The 23,167-nt window shown below is 38.0% G+C and overlaps 1 pseudogene; it reads left to right on the top strand.

Moving 5' to 3' along the window:
* Positions 1 to 249: 249 nt before the first annotated feature.
* LOC100714883 (olfactory receptor 8U9-like) lies at positions 250 to 22,426 on the top strand (annotated as a pseudogene).
* Positions 22,427 to 23,167: the final 741 nt, after the last annotated feature.

Below are 23,167 nucleotides of genomic sequence, written 5' to 3'. Positions count from 1 at the left end.
ACAACAATGAGGAAGAAAGGGACCAAGACGGTGGTGATGCTGAAGATAAGAACAACCAGCTCTATAAGCGATGTGTCAGAGCAAGCCAGCCTCAGGACTGTGGATACCTCACAAAAGACATGGCCCACAGTAGGGCAAGGACAAGGTGAAGGCCTTTATGACAATGAAGCTCAGGAAGCTACTGCACCAGGATATGGCTGCCAGTTGGCCACAGATGTTTTGGTCCATAATGACAGTGTAGTGTAGTGGATGGCAGATGGCTACGTCATAAGCCATGACACCAGAAGCACACATTCTGTCATTCTGAAGTCTAACAAGAAGTACATCCGGGCAGCGCAGTTGGAGAAGGGAACAGTCTTCTTCCCCCCACCATGTTGGACAGAATTTGCGAGATGTTGGTATACGGTTAGCAAATGTCCAGAAAGGACAAGTTAGTGAGGGAGAAGTACATGGGGGTTTGCAGGTGAGGCTCTATGCAGATAACAGTGATGGTGATAATGTTCCCACTGTTCATTAACTATTTATGAAATACTGTTCCCAGTCACTGTTAATAAATAGAGTAATAGGAAGAGAACAAAAACAATGAGCTCGGCCTCAGGCTCGGATGAAAGTCCTAGGAATAAAAACTCAGTCACAGTAGAGTTCATTTTCCTTTTATCCATTTTCAACACCAGCACTCTGTCCCTGAATCACCCACTCACCTATAGACATAAGACAATAAGAAGGAAAAGAGAAATCTTGGGCTGAGATTCCTCATAGTATTCAGGCCACACCTAAGTTTCTCGGCTTTCACACAATGTGACCAGGGATACTTTCTGAGTGCTTCAAATGCAAACAATGGTTGAAGCCATATCTAAGGATTTTAAGGAATAAATAAAATAATGTGTTCAAAGAACCTTAATGACTACATATAACAGGAAGTTCTACTTTTCTTGGAAATTCAATTCCCTACTAACAGCTACTTTGGAGAAAGAACAATAGTTAAAAAGATCAGACACACTAACGTAATGAGATCCATTTCCTAGGGAACTCATTAGAATGCAGCCGGGGTATCTGTGCCCTCATTGCGTCAGTAAAATTGACTATTTTCTACTTCACAGTGTTTAATAAAAACAACCTAGAATGATACAGGCTCATGAAGAAGCCTAGATATTAGCACAGCCCTAAAACCAGGGGGCAGCTGGCAGGCTTCATCTCCATCCACTTGTCTCTTCTATCCTTTTTCTCACCTTTCAGGTTTTTGTTGTTCTGTTTTGTTTTGATTTTGGTATGTAGCTAATTTTCCTCATTTGTACAATGGGACCAACGTGGCACCAAGCTCAGAGAGCTCATGGAAGGATTTGGTGAGGTAACACACAAGACAACAAGGTCAGACATAGACAATAAAGGCTCAGTGCCTGGTAACTGTCATCAGAACACCAGGTGGTCCTCATCAAAAGATTTGTGTTATGTGCACCAAACAGAACCCTCAAAAAATAAACAACAGGGAAAGGTATGTCATTAATACATGAAGAAACCTGTCAAGATTATTTGTGTAATAACTCAGCACATGTGTGAGCATCTGCGACATCCATGTACCTAGTATGTCTACTTCATCCACATCACTGTATGGGAACAAGACAACATAAAATAACAGCCTTCGTGCTGTGCACATACTCATTTAAACAAAGCAGGGAAGATGACAAGGGACACAAATGCTTTGGTCCAGCTACCAAACACAGCTCATGTTTCAAAAATTCAAACAACACAGGACAGTCCCTCAATTCCTGGGGCTGCAAGATGCCTCAAGATTAAAATGTTTGTTGTTTACTGAGGGCCACTAATTAAAAGCTCTGCAGAGTATCCCTGACTGCCATTCAACAATGTCAACCTGCTTCAGCCTGAAGAAGCCAGATCAGGCGTTGTCCTTTACTCCTCATGGGCATCAAATTAGCCAGCATAGTGGATCAGATGACTCGTGAAGATGGGGGAGACAGATACATTCTGCTGTGGGCTAGATCCCAAGACAAAAGACTAAATTTGGCTCTCAAACTGCACAGGGAGACCTTATTAAAATGGCTTTTCATGTTTTCAACAACAGAGATCAAAATCAAAGGGAAAATAACAATCTGATCTTTTAGTAGTGACATCCTCTAAATCCTTGCCCTCACAGGAGATCTCATCACCTCTGCATTCATTGCTGACTGATCTACTTGGGCTTGCTGCTGAAGATTGTTGGGGCTCAGGCCCAACAGCCCCGCATTCAGATATACTTCTCAGAGCCCCATGTCCTAGTGGAGGTCTCAGGTAAGAAATTCTGGGTACTTGTGAACATAAAGGCCATGTATAATGTTCTTCCTGAGTTTTCAGACCACTGCATTAAGTCCTCAGTCTCGAGGTAGGTGTTGATGGCCAACCTACACAGTCCCTCCAGACAGGGCCTATGCCATGCAGGTTCCAGATTGTCTTCTTTACTCATAGCTTTCTAGTAATTCCAACATGTCCCATGCACCCTTTGTGTAGGAATCCCTGTCAAAACCTTAACTTCTCATTACCTTCTCCCTCCCCACAGCTCTAGTCTTCCAAATACACTCACAATGTAATGTGAAACCATCCCTTCTTCTCTGGAACATCCCATATTTTAAGATACCTGCAACTCAACCTATGGTACCCATGTCATGCCTGTATTAATTTGTCTCAGGGTTCCAGCAATTTTTCCTTACATTCCCTAATATCCTATAGCTCCCAAACATTTATGGGGACTTAAACCTACAATCAAGCATCTTTTAGGCAATGGTTTTCTTGAACTCATCCTTAAACTAATGGGTTCTATAGTCTGATACAAAATATTAGGATAATCAATGATGTAGTTACTCCAATTCACCCAATGGTCCTTAAGCCTTTTACTATATTCTCTCATATCCTTCCCTCCACTACTCACTTCATAATCCTACACATTAAAGATGCCTTTTTTACCATTCTCCATATACTCTGATTGTCAGGATACCTTTGCGTTTATGTAGACTGACCCAGACACTCTCAGGCCTCAACAACTGACACTTGTCATCTCTATATTAGAACCTCTCCTCACAGACAGATATCACCCCCTTCCTTTCCTATTCATCAATTTCAAAGGCACACTCCTGGCCTGGCAGGTAGGTTTTACACACATTCCCTGCCACAGAACTCTCAAATATCTTCTCATATTTATTTGTACTTTTTCAGGATAGTTAAAAGCCTCTCCCATAAACAGGGAGACTGATAATATAGTTGCTAAAGTCCCATTAAAAAAATCATTCCAAAGTGTGGTCTATTTCAGAACATCCAGTCAGATAATGGTCTAGCCTGTATTTCTCAGGTATCTCAACAAGACTGCAATTAAAGTAGCGTAGACTCTACCTGGACTTCCTCAGAACTTCAACAATAGTCAAGGTTGCTCCACTGCCATCCTGGTTCCACGTCACTCAAGCTAAGCAACACCCTCGTAACTCTAACTCCCCTGACTCCAAACATCCTGAGTGGTCTTCTCATCTCCTGTCCTCTGTCTCCATCTCACCAAGGCCCCACACCCACAATTTCAGGCCAGGTCATGTTTTGCTTACCTTTTTGGTTCCCGATCCCTTTCATTCTATTCTATTAGTTAAGTCTTTCACTGGATTTATCTTGGTTCTCTCCAGCCTTACCTGTTTAGTTAAACATGACACTCTTGTAGGTCTAAGATCTTGTGTCACAGTGACACAGCTACAGCCCTCCCCACTGCCACTCTATAATTTCCCAAACATGATTCAACTGTCAGACATTATGTTTCTTGTGCTTCTTGCTCTTTCCAGCTCAACGTATGGAGGAAATATAAGTTCTACCTACACTTTGACCATCTACCCTTTCGGATAGGGGAATAATTACCTCTCATAACTCTCCCCTCCCAATGCCACACAGTTTTCAGATTCTACCTTAGTATATCCCTGATGGAATGATACATTTAGATCAAGGGCACCTTTCCTTATACCTCTCCTGCATCCTTTAATTATGACAGTGGGCTGCCTCATCATACCACCTTCTCTCTTTGTTTTTCCAATCTAGAATGTGAGCATTCAACAATTATAAATTTTTCCTGTTAAAATACCTGGTACCATCTTCTACATGGGCTTCAACTGTCATCTTGTCAACCTTCCTAAACCTCAATATGGAACCCTCTTTCAGCAGGAAATAGTAAGAGACAGACTTTGCCCTTTTTCTAAAATACAAAGATGGGAATGAAGGTTCTTGCCCTAGTATAAATTACTGTAGAGTTATTGTGGTGGTCTAATGTGAAGGAAGACCAAAGCAGGAAAACTAACCACTTCCTGCTTCTTTAGCCCTAATTGCAGCTTTCCTTCCAGTTTGCATGCACAGGGAATTCCAATTGGAATACATAAATCCACTATAAGAAAACAACATGATGATGCATCATTAGGCTATTCATTTGCTCATTAATCAATGGAAAACACTGAAGTGTTCATATTGCCTAATGTTCCCTAAAAATCATTAATTATCTAAATATTTGTATCTGAGGTGCCAAGCTTTCCACTGGTAGTGGCTTAAGTATAGTTTTATCATAAGCATAATGTCTTATAAGCTCTGCAGAGATCCAACAGATGAAAAGTGGATGTTGTAGGGTTCACTAAGCAATAGGTCACTTAAGGACCCTGGTAGTGGTTTTTACCACATTACATATAAAAATATGTAGTTTTTAGTAAGAGCACCAAGTGTTATATATTCATATCCACTGCATAAAGTTTGTGAGCTCCCTAAATAAATTGAAACAACACATATATGTTGCTTCTGGATCTCTGTAAAACATACTCCATGATTTATTTTGATCACTTAATTTGCAATTCATAATATACTAAATAAGTGCAAACATATACTCTCCCAGTTAAACTTCTGTTATAAAAAACAAGATTCTGTTTTTCCTTATGACAAAATAATAGTCCACTGTTCTTCTGTATCATTTTTTTAAATTTTATTTAAGAGGAAAAAGAGAAAAACACAAAACAAAACAAAGCAGTGTAAGGGTACACGTAATAAAGAACTACAAAAAAAAAAACACATAACAGTCAGAAATCACCTGTTAATAGATTACATATTATCATCTTGGAAATAGTTGCTCAAATCACAGTATCAAAGAATACAAAGTGGACATTCAAACAGAGAGACTGCAAACAGCTGTGTTCAATGATCCAAAAACATTAATGTAGTCAGCTATTTAACACCCCTAAACACACTTGCTGTTATATCCGTTAGAGCTCTTTTTTTTCCCTCTCTTTTTTACAACAAAATTTACACATTTTGGATTTTATTACTCCTTAGTTCTTATTACTTTTGGGGGGGGGAGAGAATAAAGTCAAATATGGCAAAACAAAGCTGTCAGTCAAAACCAAGGATAGACATAGCACATGATGTAGAACAGAGTACCAGGTTATCAACAATGGTTATCAACGTTGTCTCTTGTTTCCTTAAAAAGAATTGTCTATCTCATTAGATATTATAAAGTTGGACAAAACAGTAGAGAACAAGACCAATAAAACTTAGGCATTGTAAACATTACAGGACTTCCAAAGGAGACAATAGTCAAACCAGAATGTGCATCTTAGTGAATCTTATTGCCTTCAAAGTAGTTGGCTATACCCTCAAACTTGATACTATCACACAGAATGGAACAGAGTCTAATCAGTCAAAACAAGATCGTGGGAGTATTACAGGACTTCAAAACAAGTTAATAGGAAATCAAAAAGTTACTATTATATATCCTAAATTTTTAAATTTATCCCGTTAATTAAAACAAACATAAGAAATAACTAAATAATTTTTTTAAAGAATAAGGGAGAGATTGAGATAAAGCAGGACATAACAATATAACAATAGAGGTCAAAGCATGACTGTTTCAGCAACCTAGTGCTTCACCACCAAATAACCCGACTTAATAGTAGTTACCATAGTGTCTGTCTTTTTCCTTGAAATATTTAGATAAAACTTCATATACTATAGCTTCAAATATTTCCATATCAAGAAGCCCAGAATAAAGCCTTTCTAATTAAAAAGTGGAAACTTTATAAGGCTTCAAGGCCACATAATGGGGAATCATGATTACCACATATTTTTATATATTTGAATCATTACTTACATTAGGGAAACTATTCGGTATTCACACATGCGAGATTGATTTATTTCACTTATGAGGATGATCTCAAGCTGCGCCCATTTATTGATAAATATCTCAATGTGATCCTTCTTTATAGCTGAATAATACTCCATTGTATAGAAATACCACAACTTTTTTATCCATTCCTCAGTTGATGAACACTTGGGTTGTTTCCAAGATCTGGTGATTACAAATTGTGCTGCTATAAACATAAGTGCACATATATCACTGTGGTATGATGCTTTCAGTTCTTCTGGGAAGATGTCTAGAAGTGGAATACCTGGAATAAATTGGATTTCCAATCCCAACTTGTTGAGAAATCTCCAGACAGACCTCCACAAAGGCTGTACGAGTCTACAGTCCCACCAACAGTGTAGGAGAGTTCCTTTTTCCCTACAGCCTCTCCAGCATTTGTTGTTGGTTTTCTTGATCCTGGCCATTCTTTCAGGAGTGAGATGGTATCTCAGTGTCGTTTTAATTTGCATTTCTCTAATGACCAATGATGATGAGCATTTTTTAATGTATTTATTTTCCATTTGCATTTCTTCATCTGAGAATTGTGTATTCATCTCAGATGCCCATTTTTGGATTGGATCTTTGAATTTCGGAGGTCTGAGTTTTTTTTAATTCTTTATATGTTTTAGACAAGGGACCCTTGTCTGAGAGAGAGTTCACTAAAACCTTTTCCCAGTTTGTGAGTTTTCTTTTCACTATGCTGGAGATTTCTTTTGACATGCAGAAACTTTTTAATAAGAAGTGGTCCCAGTTATTGATTCTGGGAAGTATTTCCTGTGCGGTTTGAGTCCTGTTCATGAATTCTCTACCTACTCTTACGTCTCCAAGGTTTCTACCCAATTTGTCTTCCAATAGATTTAGTGTTTCTGTTTTAATATTCAGATCTTTGACCCATTTAGATTTTAATTTAGTACATGGTGATAAACATGGGTCTAGCTTTAGTTTTCGGCAAATGGAGAGCCAGTTTTTCCAGCAACATTTATTAAAGAGACTGTCGTTCTTCCAGTGAACCTGCTTGGCTCCTTTATCAAAAATAAGGTGGTTGAGTGTGTTCGTAGTTGTGGTTGTATCTTCTAATCTACTCCATTGATCTTCGGCTCTGTTTTGATTCCAATACCATGTTGATTTTACTACTGTTGCTTTGTAGTATAACTTCAAGTCAGGGATTGTGATGCCTCCTGCTTTGTCTTTGCTGCTTAGAATTGACTTTGCGATTCTAGGTCTCTTCTGGTTCCAGATGAAATTTAGGAGTGATTTCTCTAGATCTATAAGGTATGTTGATGGTATTTCTATTGGGATTGCATTGAATCTGTATAACAGTTTTGGGAGAATGGCCATCTTCACAATGTTTGTTCTTCCTATCCATGAGCAAGGGATGTCTTTCCATTTTCTGAGATCATCTTCAATTTCCTTTTTCAGTGTATTATAATATTCACTGTATAAGTCTTTCACTTCTTTCGTAAGAGTAATTCCTAAATATTTCATTTTTTTGCTTGCTAATGTGAATAGTCCAGTTTCTCTTATTTCCCTCTCTGTGATTTTGTTGTTCGTGTATAGGAATGCTATTGATTTCTGAGTATTGATTTTGAATCCAGCCACATTACTGAATTTATTTATTGTATCTAAGAGTCTTTCAATGGAGTTTAGGGGGTCTTCTATGTAGAGTATCATGTCATCTGCAAACAATGATAATCCAAACTCCAGAGCACCCAGTTATATAAAACAATCATTAACAGAAATGAAAACTCAAATTATCAGTAACACAATTGTAAGAGGAGACCTTAATATGCCATTGACACCAAGGGACAGATCAACCAGACAGAAAATGAGCAAAGAAATAACAGAGCTGAATCACACCTGTAAACAAATGGACTTGATAGACATATACAGAATGTTCCACCCAACAACATCACAATACACATTCTTCTCAGCAGTACATGGATCATTTTCTAAAATAGACCATATATTAGCTCACAGAACATATTTAAACAAATGCAAAAGAGTTGAAATCATCCCTTGCGTGTTATCGGATCACAGCGCTCTGAAATTAGAAATTAATGATAAAAGATACAGCAAAAATCCCGCAAACACATGGATACTGAATAACACACTCTTGAGTAATCAGTGGGTCACAGAAGAAATTAAACAATACCTAAAAGAAAGTGAAAATGCAGATACAACTTACCGGCATCTGTGGGATGCAAGGAAAGCCATCTTTAGAGGATAATTTATTGCACTGAGTTCCCACATCAGGAAAACAGAACGAATACAAATAAATAACTTGATGCTACACCTCAAACAGCTAGAAAAAGAAGAGCAAGTCAAGCCCAAAGCCAAAAGAAGAGAGGAAATTATAAAAATCAGAGCAGAAATCAATGCAATAGAGACTAAGAAAACAATCCAAAGAATCAATGAATCAAAGAGTTGGTTCTTTGAAAGAATAAATAAAATCGATAAGCCCCTAGCCAACCTTATTAAAAAAGGAAAGAAAAAGCTCAAATTCATGCAATAAGAAATGAAAAAGGAGAAATCACTACAGACCCAATAGAAATACAGAAGATCATCAACACCTATTTCGAAAACCTCTACTCTCAAAAGTTTCATAACACAGAAGAAATAGACAGATTCTTAGAACCATATGAAGTACCAAAGCTAGATCAAGAGGATGTAAAACTGTTGAATAACCCAATCTCTGTTAATGAAATTGAGAATGTAATTGGGTCCTTACCCACCAAGAAGAGCCCAGGCCCAGATGGATTCACTGCCGAATTCTACAAGAATACAAAGAAGACCTAATGCCGACACTCCTCAAACTATTCAATGAAATTGAAATGGAAGCAATCCTTCCTAAGTCATTCCTGAAAGCAAATATCACTCTAGTACCAAAACCTGAGCAAGACCCAACTAAAAAAGAGAACTATAGACCGATCTCCCTAATGAACACAGATGCAAACATCCTCAATAAAATATTGGTAAATAGGATCCAGCAAATCATCAAGAAGATTATACACCATCACCAAGTGGGATTCATCCCAGGAATGCAAGGATGGTTCAACATGCGCAAATCAATAAATGTAATCCACCATATCAATAAAGCCAAAAATAAGAATCACATGATCATTTCTATAGATGCAGAAAAAGCCTTCGATAAGGTCCAACATTTATTCATGATAAGAACTTTGCAGAAAATTGGAATAGATGGTCTTTACCTCAATATAATAAAGGCCATTTATGACAAACCAACAGCCAGCATCATACTAAATGGCCAAAAATTGAAAGCCGTTACTTTAAAATCGGGCACAAGACAAGGATGTCCTTTATCACCACTCCTATTTAATATAGTACTGGAAGTACTAGCCAGAGCAATTAGGCAAGAAAGAGAATAAAAGGGGTAAAGATAGGGAAAAAAGAAGTTAAATTATCATTGTTTGCTGTACCATTTTTTTATGTATTCATTTATTTCAGATCACCTGAGTTGATCATATATGTTGGTCATCTTAATTGTTGCTGGGCTAAGCCTGAGTCTGAATTGGAACAAGGCAGATACTTAAAGTACTTCAAACTCTATTTCATACACCAAACTTAAAGTCAAACTGATATAGGGGACTGAAACTTTTAACCTATTGTGTCTGGTATGAGTTTGTGTTTTTTAAAATCAAAGAATGCATTTGAGGAACAGCACAGATTAAAAACAGAAAATATTTATTGAGAAATGAAAGCATTTGTATGAGAGAGAGAGACAGAGACAGAGAGGGACAGACAGGCAGACACATAGATAAACAGAAGGGGTCCTGACCTAGATGCCAAGGACTCTGTGTTTTCTAGGGAGTTTATAGACTACAATCATGAGGTGAGACAGGTTTATGGTGGGGAAACTGAGAATTTTCTAGGCAGAGGGGCATGAGGTGAGACAAAACTATGGTTAACCCATAAGGTTAACACTTTAGGTAAAACTAATTAAATTGGGGACAAAAGGGGAAGGGAGTCACCTATCAAGTGGGCATTCTTAAAGAGCAGTGACTCTTACCTAGGGGTTTAAGATGGTGACTTCTGCCTTCTGCAAGGTGATTGCAAACTATTTAAAATATCAGTCATTAGGATATGGATGCATTTGTGTGCTCTTTTGTCTTGAGACCTGGCCCAAAGCAGGAAGTGTGTATCTCCTCCCAGTTGCAAGGTATCTGGGATTTTGCACTGGCTCCTTTGAGGACTTAACCCTCTGTCACTGCCTATAGTGTTTCTGACTCAGCTACCTATAAGAAAATCATACAATCAGTGGTACTAGAGGTTGAGGAGAAGGTTGGAGGAGGCTGGATAAAGGGGAGATTAGAATTCATTAGTGAATGCTATAGGCTGTGAATGCCATAGGCTGTGAATGTAGAAATTTGCAAAGCAACCCTTTAACATGTGCCACCAACGTATTTTATTCAAGAATGAAATACAAACATTTACAGTAATAAATGCCATTTCTACACACAGTGTCTTTCTTTCTTGATAAATGACTAGTTTTATATTCATTAGTACAAAACATCTCCTTCAGGATCACCTTCATCACTAATGCTCCTAATTTTTCTCTGTGTGTGTATGTGTCTGTGTATGTGTTATTTGAGCACATGAACATGTTTATATGTTGTGCCACACATACAGATGCAGCATCTCATTACTAGATCACAAGGCATGGCATTTTATCACTAAGCAAAAACAAAGATGGCATGCAGTACCAGGGGGTTGATAGCCCATCTCTATCTAACTTGAGAAAAAACTGTACAAAAAAGTGTCATCTAATACCTGGACTATAGAGTCCCCACCAATGAAATCTGTATTTTTACCATTAGTATAATTATATCTTGAGGCAACTTCTATGCATTTATTCTACTTTCCAAGTACATATTGTGTTCATATGTGAGAGCAAAAAGCATGATTCTTCTTATCACCTTCATCACTGTATTACAGTCCATGTTCACTGTTAAAAAGTTTTAAAGTATAAAACTAAAGAACAGAATTTAATTTGATGACCATAATATCATGCATAAATGCTCCCCCATACCTACATAAAACGTTGACCAAATATTTCTTACATGTCCTTGACCTCAGTCTGACTGGCAGGTAAGCACATGGCCCAAGAACTTGACATTCTATCAACATATCACAAAAAAATTGTTAGTAAAAATTCCTAAAAGGTATTTCCTAAGGACTTCAATACGAAATCTGAAGACTGACACTAACGATTTAAGATACAAATGTACCTAAATCAAATATGCACTTTTATGTTACAGGCTAGATAAATCTTAGTGATAATCCACACTATGCACATAAGGATACATAGACACTGATTCAAAACATGTCCCCATATCCGTGGGCTCCTAGAGGAGCATGCAATCTAGTTTTTCTCATCACCTTGTTTGTTCAGACTGAAGTAAGATCCCATGGGACAGAGATGCAGACAGGACCATGAGCCATCCGCCATCTGCACCCACCATAGAAACACAAAAGCACATCTTCCCTGAGTAAGTTCAAAGACATTATTTCAATGGTGGACTTTATATGTTCATGGGTAAAAACATCACAATAGTGTTTTAAGAATTTAATTAAAATGCAGGTTAGTTTGTAGGGTAGAGTAAAAACTATTTAGAGTACATTTTCTAAAATTCAGTTAAACAGTATTTTCTACATATTACTTACATTTGATACATATATTCACAATGATTTATGAATATTCCTGAATAGTTTGAATTGCATAAAACTTCTGCGTTAAAATGACCAAGCTTCTGACTGCAGAGATTACATTCCATGAACAAATTGCTTTCTACTCTTGCACACCTGAGATTTAGCTGGGTTTCGTGCACATACATTAGCGAAGGTCACCACAGCCTATGTAGAGTTATTTTACCCAGAAAGGACTATTACTTGAGAGAAAGTGGAGAAACTTTCAAATATCACTGATAAAGTATTTCTTATATTCTCTAGCACCTAATAGCTAGAAGGAACGTAATTAACAAATGAAGAACAGCTCTTCTCAGGACTATAAGGCATCTAAAGTCCATCAGAAGAAAGGGTGAGCACAGATGTGTTAAGTGAGAGAATATAAATGAGACGATATCCAAAATGTTTCCAAAACACACTTAGGGAAGATGCTGAGTTAATAGAAGGGACAGCAAGTAGGGTTTCATAAAAGAGACTTGGATTAAAAAATGTCTTGAAAGATAGGAAAGTCCCTTTTAATATCCATTTTTCCTTAAAGACAAAGGAAGTTAAGATGGCAGGAAGCAGAGATGGATCATGTTGACTGGAACACAAATGAAGGGAGCGGAGATTGTAAGTATATTCTGTACTATGGTGTAAAAAGTCACATTCCCATTAAAAAATAAGCATGAATTGTCTCTACTAGTCAATATTAAGGGAAGGGATCTGGTTTTTTCTTTCCACTTCTTTGCTTTCATTTTTCCTAGGTTTTTGGGTCCAAATTGACTTTCATTTTCGTGACATAGTCATTGGAGATTTGGAAGTTGTGGGTTCCGAAGTACTTATTTTCTTACATTTTTGTGATGCTATGATTATATCTGAATGTCTTCAGTCAGTTTTTAGGATGTCTAGTGTACACTTTACTGAGAATTCTTTGAATTTATTACATAGTGCTTCTCAATAAATGTGTTGAGAAAAAATTAGAAAACTATATTTTTCAATAAAATAAATACTTGTTAGTACCTGAAAAATTTGGTTTATTTAGAAGACACATGACAAGAGCCCAGCCTGTTTAGCTGCTGCGCCTGGCCATAGGTCTGCAGAGGAGGAGCTGGGCAGATCTGGGGTGCCCTCACTGGCCTCTCTGCGTGTCTGGAGGACTCTGGATATCTGCGCCCAGACTGCTGGAGTTCCCTCAGGCTTCCAGGTGCAGTGAAGGAGAGAGGTGGGTTTGAGGCTTCCACATCAGCCTCCCCATTCCCGGCTTCATTTGGAGACCTGCTGAGCTCCCCATAGGTGGGCTGGCCCATACTACCAGCCTAGCCCAGCCTGTTTAGCTGCCGCTCCTGGCCATAGGTCTGCAGAGGAGGAGCTGGGCAGATCTGGGGTGCCCTCACTGGCCTCTCTTCGTGTCTGGAGGACTCTGGATATCTGCGCCCAGACTGCTGGAGTTCCCTCAGGCTTCCAGGTGCAGTGAAGGGGAGAGGTGGGTTTGAGGCTTCCACATCAGCCTCCCCATTCCCGGCTTCACTTGGAGACCTGGTGACCTCCCCATAGGTGGGCTGGCCCACACTACCAGCCTAGCCCAGACTGTTTAGCTGCCGCGCCTGGCCATAGGCCTGCAGAGGAGGAGCTGGGCAGATCTGGGGTGCCCTCACTGGACTCTCTGCGTGTCTGGAGGACTCTGGATGTCTGCACCCAGACTGCTGGAGTTCCCTCAGGCTTCCAGGTGCAGTGAAGGGGAGAGGTGGGTTTGAGGCTTCCACATCAGCCTCCCCATTCCGGCTTCATTTGGAGACCTGCTGAGCTCCCTATAGGTGGGCTGGCCCACACTACCAGCCTAGCCCAGCCTGTTTAGCTGCCGCGCCTGGCCATTGGTCTGCAGAGGAGGAGCTGGGCAGATTTGGGGTGCCTGCATAGGCCTCTCCATGTGTCTGGAGGACTGTGGATATCTCTGCAACCAGGGAGCGTCCACAGGTTCCTGAAGCACTGCAGCCTGTGGTGAGTACCCTAACCCGGCTGCGATTGAAGAACTGTGGAGCTTCCAAGGGGCAGGTGGGCGCACAGTATCCCTGAGGCCCAGCTTATCTGGAACTGCGGAGTTCTGAGCAGGCAGAGGAGGGCCACTGGTTCTGTAGGCCTAATGGCTTGGGGTAGCGTGGCGCCAGAGTCTCAGTAGCTCCAAACATAGAACGGGATTTTCAACAGATCCTGAGGAAGCTTTCAAATAACACTTGAAACACAGAAATATAGGAAAATGACAAAACGAAAGACCAAATTACAACCTCAAACCTCCAGCCCATCTCAAGAAACCCTAGGAGCGATGTATATAGAACAAAATATATCCCATCCACCTCATATATCGGACACAATAGCCACTGAAATCGACAAGCAAATCAAGGAAGCGTTAAAGAAATTCAAACTCAAAATAATCGCCCAGATAAAAGAAGAAATGATAAAAGAAATGAAAGAGATTCTAAATATATCTAAAGAAAATACAGATAAAAAATTGGAGGAACTAAACAAAAAGATAGAATCCCTAGACAAGCAATATAAGAAACAAACAGAATACATAATGCAGATGCACAGAGATATACAGGAAATAAAAAACTCCACTGAAAGTTGTAAAAACCACCTTAATGAAAGTGAAGATAGAATTTCAGACCTTGAAGACAGGATTGCAGCTAGTGAACAGGAAAGGAAAGATCTTTTGAAAATAACAAGGAACCAGGAAACAACAATTCAACAACTGCAAGACGATGCAAAGAAGAATAACATAAGAATGATAGGGATTAATGAAAGAGAGGGAGACAACATGAAGGATGTCAGGAGGATATTTAGAGAAGTAATAGCTGAAAATTTCCCAAGCATGAGATCAGAAACTGACATCAGGATCAGTGAAACATATAGAACTCCAAACATTCATAACCAAAATAAAACTACACCCAGACATATAATAATCACCATCCCAGAAATCCAACACAAGAATAGATTATTAAAAGCTGTCAGAGAGAAAAGACAAATCACTTATAAAGGAAAACCTATCAGAATCACAGCAGACTTCTCAGCACAAACGATAAAGTCAAGAAGAGCATGGAGTGAAGTATTCCAGATCCTAAAGCAAAATGATTTCCAACCAAGACTGATATATCCTGCAAAACTATCATTCAAAATAGATGGTGCAATACGACACTTCCATGACAAAGAACAGCTGAAGAACTTCATGAACACCAAACCAACCCTGCAAAAAATATTGAAAGACAGTTTAGATACACAAAGGAAAAAAGCACTAAGCAAAGCAAATAATTAAACAGAACAGAAAGATAAAGATGCAACAGCAGAGAAATAACATTCCTACAATTAACCAGCATTTAACAGTAATAACCATTAATGTAAATGGTCTCAATGCACCAATCAAAAGAAACAGACTAGCAGAATGGATCAAGAAACAAAATCCAACCATATGCTGTTTACAGGAAACCCATCTAACCCAGAAAGATACTCACAGACTGAAAGTCAAAGGATGGAAAACAATTCTTCATGCAGCAGGAATCCAAAAAAAGGCAGGAGTAGCCATTCTGTTTGCAGACAACGTGAACTTTAAACCAACAATGACCATAAAGGACAAAGAAGGTCACTACATACTCGTAAGGGGAAAACTCCAAGAGGAAGAGATAACTATCTTAAATATATACGCACCAAACTCCAGAGCACCCAGTTATATAAAACAATTATTAACAGAAATGAAAACTCAAAATATCAGTAACACAATTGTAACAGGAGACCTTAATACACCACTGACACCAAGGGACAGATCAACCAGACAGAAAATGAGCAAAGAAATAACAGAACTGAATCACACCTGTGAACAAATGGGTTTGATAGACATATACAGAATGTTCCACCCAACAACATCAGAATACACATTCTTCTCACCAGTACATGGATCATTTTCTAAAATAGACCATATATTAGCTCACAGAACATATTTAAGCAAATGCAAAAGAGTTGAAATCATCCCTTGCATATTATCGGATCATAGCGCTCTGAAATTAGAAATTAATGACAAAGGATACTGCAAAAATTCCGCAAACACATGGAAACTAAATAACACACTCTTGAGTAATCAGTGGGTCACAGAAGAAATTAAAGAAGAAATTAAACAATACCTAAAAGAAAATGAAAATGCAGATACAACTTACCGGAATCTGTGGGATGCAATGAAAGCCGTTCTGAGAGGAAAATTTATTGCACTGAGTTCCCACATCAGGAAAACAGAACGAATACAAAGAAATAACTTGATGCTACACCTCAAACAGCTAGAAAAAGAAGAGCAAGTCAAGCCCAAAGCCAAAAGAAGAGAGGAAATTATAAAAATCAGAGCAGAAATCAATGCAATAGAGACTAAGAAAACAATCCAAAGAATCAACGAATCAAAGAGTTGGTTCTTTGAAAGAATAAATAAAATCGATAAGCACCTAGCCAACCTTATTTAAAAAAGGAAAGAAAAAGCTCAAATTCATGCAATAAGAAATGAAAAAGGAGAAATCACTACAGACCCAATAGAAATACAGAGGATCATCAACACCTATTTTGAAAACCTCTACTCTCAAAAGTTTGATAACACAGAATAAATAGACAGATTCTTAGAAGCATATGAAGTACCAAAGCTAGATCAAGAGGATATAAAACTGTTGAATAACCCAATCTCTGCTAATGAAATTGAGAATGTAATTGGGTCCTTGCCCACCAAGAAGAGCCCAGGCCCAGATGGATTCACTGCAGAATTCTACAAGAAATATAAAGAAGACCTAATGCCGACACTCCTCAAACTATTCAATGAAATTGAAAGGGAAGCAATCCGTCCTAAGTCATTCCTGGAAGCAAATATTACTCTAGTACCAAAACCTGAGAAAGACCCAACTACAAAAGAGAACTATAGACCGATGTCCCTAATGAACACAGATGCAAAAATCCTCAATAAAATATTGGCAAATAGGATCCAGCAAATCATCAAGAAGATTATACACCATGACCAGGTGGGATTCATCCCAGGAATGCAAGGATGGTTCAACATACGCAAATCAATAAATGTAATCCACCATATCAATAAAGCCAAAAATAAGAATCACATGATCATCTCTATAGATGCAGAAAAAGCCTTCGATAAGGTCCAACATTTATTCATGATAAGAACTTTACAGAAAATTGGAATAAATGGTCTTTACCTCAATATAATAAAGGCCATTTATGACAAACCAACAGCCAGCATCATACTAAATGGCCAAAAATTGAAAGCCTTTACTTTAAAGTCGGGTACAAGACAAGGATGTCCTTTATCACCACTCCTATTTAATATAGTACTGGAAGTACTAGCCAGAGCAATTAGGCAAGAAAGAGAAATAAAAGGGGTAAAGATAGGAAAAGAAGAAGTTAAATTATCATTGTTTGCAGATGACATGATACTCTACATAGAAGACCCCCTAAACTCCATTGAAATATTCTTAGATACAATAAATAAATTCAGTAATGTGGCTGGATGCCAAATCAATACTCAGAAATCAATAGCATTCCTATACACGAACAACAAAATTACAGAGAGGGAAATAAGAGAAACTGGACTATTCACACTAGCAAGCAAAAAAATGAAATATTTAGGAATTACTCTTACGAAAGAAGTGAAAGACTTATACAGTGAAAATTATAATACACTGAAAAAGGAAATTGAAGATGATCTCAGAAAATGGAAAGACATCCCTTGCTCATGGATAGGAAGAACAAACATTGTGAAAATGGCCATTCTCCCAAAACTGTTATACAGATTCAATGCAATCCCAATAGAAATACCATCAACATACCTTATAGATCTAGAGAAATCACTCCTAAATTTCATCTGGAACCAGAAGAGACCTAGAATCGCAAAGTCAATTCTAAGCAGCAAAGACAAAGCAGGAGGCATCACAATCCCTGACTTGAAGTTATACTACAAAGCAACAGTAGTAAAATCAACATGGTATTGGAATCAAAACAGAGCGGAAGATCAGTGGAATAGATTAGAAGATACAACCACAACTACGAACACACTCAACCACCTTATTTTTGATAAAGGAGCCAAGCAGGTTCACTGGAAGAACGACAGTCTCTTTAATAAATGGTGCTGGAAAAACTGGCTCTCCATTTGCCGAAAACTAAAGCTAGACCCATGTCTATCACCATGTACTAAATTAAAATCTAAATGGGTCAAAGATCTGAGTATTAAAACAGAAACACTAAATCTATTGGAAGACAAATTGGGTAGAAACCTTGGAGACATAGGAGTAGGTAAAGAATTCATGAACAGGACTCAAACCGCACGGGAAATACTTCCCACAATCAATAAATGGGACCACTTTTTATTAAAAAGTTTCTGCATGTCAAAAGAAATATCCAGTATACTAAAAAGAAAACCCACAAACTGGGAGAAGATTTTAGTGAACTCTCTCTCAGACAAGGGTCTCTTGTCTAAAACATATAAAGAATTAAAGAAACTCAGACCTCCGAAATTCAAAGATCCAATCCAAAAATGGGCATCTGAGATGAATATGCAATTCTCAGATGAAGAAATGCAAATGGCAAATAAATACATGAAAAAATGCTCATCATCATTGGTCATTAGAGAAATGCAAATTAAAACGACACTGAGATACCATCTCACTCCTGAAAGAATGGCCAGGATCAAGAAAACCGACAACAAATGCTGGAGAGGCTGTGGGGAAAAAGGAACTCTCCTGCACTGCTGGTGGGAGTGTAGACTGGTACAGCCTTTGTGGAGATCTGTCTGGAGATTTCTCAAAAAGTTGGGACTGGAAATCCCATTTATTCCAGCTATTCCACTTCTAGGCATATTCCCAGAAGAACTGAAAGCATCATACCACAGTGATATATGTGCACCTATGTTTATAGCAGCACAATTTGTAATCGCCAGATCTTGGAAACAACCCAAGTGCCCATCAACTGAGGAATGGATAAAAAAAGTTGTGGTATTTCTATACAATGGAGTATTATTCAGCTATAAAGAAGGATCACATTGAGATATTTATCAATAAATGGGCGCAGCTTGAGACCATACTCATTAGTGAAATAAATCAATCTCGCATGTGTGAATACCGAATAGTTTCCCTAATGTAAGTAATGATTCAAATATATAAAAATATGTGGTAATCATGATTCCCCATTAGGTGGCCTTGAAGCCTTATAAAGTTTTCTTTCATTAATTAGAAAGGCTTTATTCTGGGCTTCTTGATATGAAAATATTTGAAGCTAGAGTATATGAAGTTTTATCCAAATATTTCAAGGAAAAAGACACTATGGTAACTACTATTAAGTCAGGTTATAAGGTGGTGAAATACTAGGTTGTTGAAACAGTCATGCTGTGACCTCTATTGTTATATTGTTATGTCCTGTTTTATCTCAATCTCCCCCTTATTGTTTCAAAAAAATTATTTAGTCATTTCTTATGTTTGTCTTAATTAAAGAAAAAATTCCAAAAAATTAGGATATATAAATAGTAACTCTTTTCAATTTCCTATTAACTTGTTTTGAAGTCCTGTAGTTCTCCCACGATCTTGTTTTGACTGATTAGACTCTGTTCCATTCTATATGATAGTATCAAGTTTGAAGAAATAGGCAACTACTTTGAAGACAATAAGATTCACTAAGATACCCATTCTGGTTTGACTATTGTCTTCTTTGGAAGTCCTGTAATGTTTACAATGCCTAAGTTCTATTGGTCTTGTTCTCTACTGTTTTGTCCAACTTTATAATATCTAATAAGATAGACAATTCTTTTTAAGGAAACATGGGACAACGTTGATAACCATTGTTGATAAACTTGTACTCTGTTCTACACCATGTGCTATGTCTATCCTTGGTATTGACTGACAGCTTTGTTTTGCCATATTTGACTGTATTCTTCCCCCCCCCAAAGAAAGTAATAAGCACTAAGGAGTAATAAAATCCAAGATGTGTAAATTTTGTTTGTAAAAAAGAGAGGGAAGAAAAAAAAAAGAAAAAGAGCTCTAACGGATATAACAGCAAGTGTGTTTGGGGGTGTTAAATAGCTGACTTTATCAATGTTTTTGGAACATTGAACACAGCTGTTTGCAGTCTCCCTGTTTGAATGTCCACCTTGTGTTCTTTGATACTGTGATTTGAGGAACTATTTTCAAGAAGATAGTGTGTAATCTACTAGCAGGTGATTTCTTACTGTTATGTTTTTTTGTTTTGTTTTGTTTTGTTTTGTTTTGTAGTTCTGTATTGCGTGTACCCTTACGCCGCTTTGGTTTGTTTTGTGTTTTTCTCTTTTTCCTCTTAAATTAAAAAAAAAAAAGAAGACACATGACGAAATTGAACTCAGCTGTAGATTTCCTTGAAGAATAATTTTAGCATGTACAAAGAAATTTGCACATTTTAATAAGATTTCTGTTTCAATTTTTAGATGTAAAAAGGACAGAGAATAAGGGTGTAAGGGAAAGAAGCAAGGCAATAGGGATTACTGGCATTATTAGGACATTTGCTAATTCAATTATAAAAATTAGTATGATTAATAAAACCTAAAGATACACAAATTAAAGGAGAGCAGAGAAACCAGAATTAATTTACAAAGTATGAATTTACAAAGTGACTTGTAAGTTAATAGGTAAACAAATTTCCATAACTCTTAGAAAACAAGCATAATTTTTATTCTGATTACAATTTCAATATAATTTGATATACAATGGTGTTATATTTGAAAATTTGGATAGAAAGAAGGTATCTACCAAAAGAAGAAATATGATGTATCATATTGTGTACAGTCAAGACCTGCAAGCTCTTTAGTAGAAAGTATATGGCTATAAAGCCAAACTTATACAAAACATATCTGATGTTTGGATGTTTCTAGTTTACTCTTCCCTTTATAACTTGTAAAATGGGCATAAACATAGGATTTTCCATTAAGCTTTTGATATAAACATGATATTGTGCCTTCCATATAGTTAGTTTGAAGTATTCACATACGACTATGATTATATTGTGATCCAGACTGCTATATGTAACAAATCACTCATGCAAAATAAAAAGTACAACATTGTACACCTGGTACCCTTGGGACAATAAGCAGTTTGTTTGCATCTGTACTAGCCACATTATTGCAGTAGATTCACTGTAGTTTGTGTTGTAAATAACAACACCTCTTCTGCAAATGCACAGCTGAGGCAAGGCAACCTCTCCTTCTAAATAGCATGTAAATCCTTTGCTCCTACACCAAGATGATATGATGTATTTCACAGTCTATATTTATGTGTCTCAGAATGGAATATAGGGAAAATAAAGCACTTTTCTTACAAATATATCTTTCCACCATCCATCCATTCCCAAATCCAGTGCGATTGTCATCTTTATAGGAGGGGAAAATAAAACACACAAACAAAAAGAGTTTAACTAGCAGTACAAGATACAGTCACAGATTGTCTGAATAATGTCACAAATACAGACCTTGTATGTAAATCAGTCTCCTGTACTCAGCCACACTGATGTCCTGAGGACATAGAGCTGACACAGAGTTGAACTGCACACAGGTGACAGACTTCATTCTTTCTGGTCTCACAGACCAGGAGGTGTTGAATATATCCCTCTTCCTGGTCTTCTTATCCATCTGCATTTTCGCAGTCATGGGAAACTTGGGTTTGATTCTGGTCACCAGAGCAGTTTCAAGACTCAACACTCCCATGTACTTCTTCCTGAGCAACCTGGCTTTTGTGGATTTCTGCCACTTTGATAAGCACACACAAAATGCTGAGAAGTTTCCTCTACCCATCTTTCCATGCCTGTGCTGTTCAGCTGGGCTGCCTTCTGACCTGCATGATGTCAGCGTGCTTGCTCCTGGCCTCCATGGCCTAAACCAGGTATGTGGCCATTTGCAGCCCTCTGCTCTACATGGTCCCCGGACTTCTGCACTCAGCTCATAGCTGTGCCTCGCAGCTACTGCTTCTTCCTGGCACTGTTCCACACCACCCTGACCTTCCACCTCTGCTACTGTCACTTCAATGTCATCAATCATTTCTACTGGGATTACTTCTCAGGTTCTTCTCAGGTTCACATGTTCAGACACTCACTCCAAACTGCTGCAGGTTTTGACCTGGGCCAGGATCACATTCATTGCCTCTGTCTGCTTATGTTGGTTCCCCAAATGCTCATTGTCTCTGCCATCCTGAGGATGCACTTGGTTGAGGGAAGATACAAAGCCTTCTCCACCTGCGGCTCCCACATACTGGTGGTGGTCCTGATCTTCATGTACCTGAAGCCCAGCTCTACCCACTCCAGGGTCATGAACAAGGCGGTCTCAGTCTGCTAAACAGTGCTCATCCCATGCTGGACCCCCGGATCTGCAGCCTCCAGAACAGAGAATTCAAGGAGGCACTGAAGAAACCTGTGGATAGCAGCAGCCAGGATTCCATGCTCATGAGATTTCAAAAATTAACTCTTTCATTATCTGCTTTTATCCCCCTAATAAATCATTTTCTGGTTTTGTTTGGGTTTGGTTTTTTGTAGGCAAGTTTCACTTAGAAAGATACTTTTATAAGTAGGGGATGAAAAACATTTTACATTAAATGATGTAAAATGTCTTCCAAAAATTGCACTTTAAGCTTCTTTCATCTGATAAATATGCAACTAGATTTCATCCAATAATGAACAAATTTAATGCACCACTAGTGCCCTGTTTAGGGTTGAGTAATTGTAATAGATAATTAGTATATATTAAGCTACTTGAAGTTTCTAATTAAGTTTTGGACAGTTGTAAACTAGGTGCTTATACATCAGGTCATTTTGCTCTGCACGATTATTAAGCAATGGAGATAATTATTAATTGTTAGGACAATGGCATAGTGCAAATCTTGCTAGCTGGAGGGAGATGGCAAGCATGTTAAACCTAAGGTTCACATCAGAGACCTCTGCACATACAAGCTCCCGACAACCTGGGGAGATCCCCAGAATGAAGAAGCTCACTGTAAACAGTTATTCACTGACAGCCGCTATGACGATTTCACTCAGATCAGCAGGCTTCCTGGGCTATTCTTGTCTTGCCTGCTGGTCTCTCCTTACCTGTTCTATCAATTATTAAGTCTGATACTAGAATCTCACGCTAAATATGATTATCCCTGGTATTTGTCAGTTCTTTATGATATTTTGGTGCTTTTATCTCAAACAGTAATTTGTCCAAATAATAATCATCTTTAATTTCCTATTAACTTAATCTGGAGCTGTGTATGACTTATAATGTTTTATTATGAT

The sequence above is a fragment of the Cavia porcellus genome, unplaced genomic scaffold (genome assembly GCF_034190915.1).
Source record: "Cavia porcellus strain 051 isolate PalLab524CR breed Dunkin Hartley unplaced genomic scaffold, mCavPor4.1 scaffold_136, whole genome shotgun sequence".
NCBI classification, from domain to species: domain Eukaryota; kingdom Metazoa; phylum Chordata; class Mammalia; order Rodentia; family Caviidae; genus Cavia; species Cavia porcellus.
The sequence above is the reverse complement of the archived record's forward strand: the minus strand, read 5'-3'. Positions and strand labels throughout refer to the sequence as shown.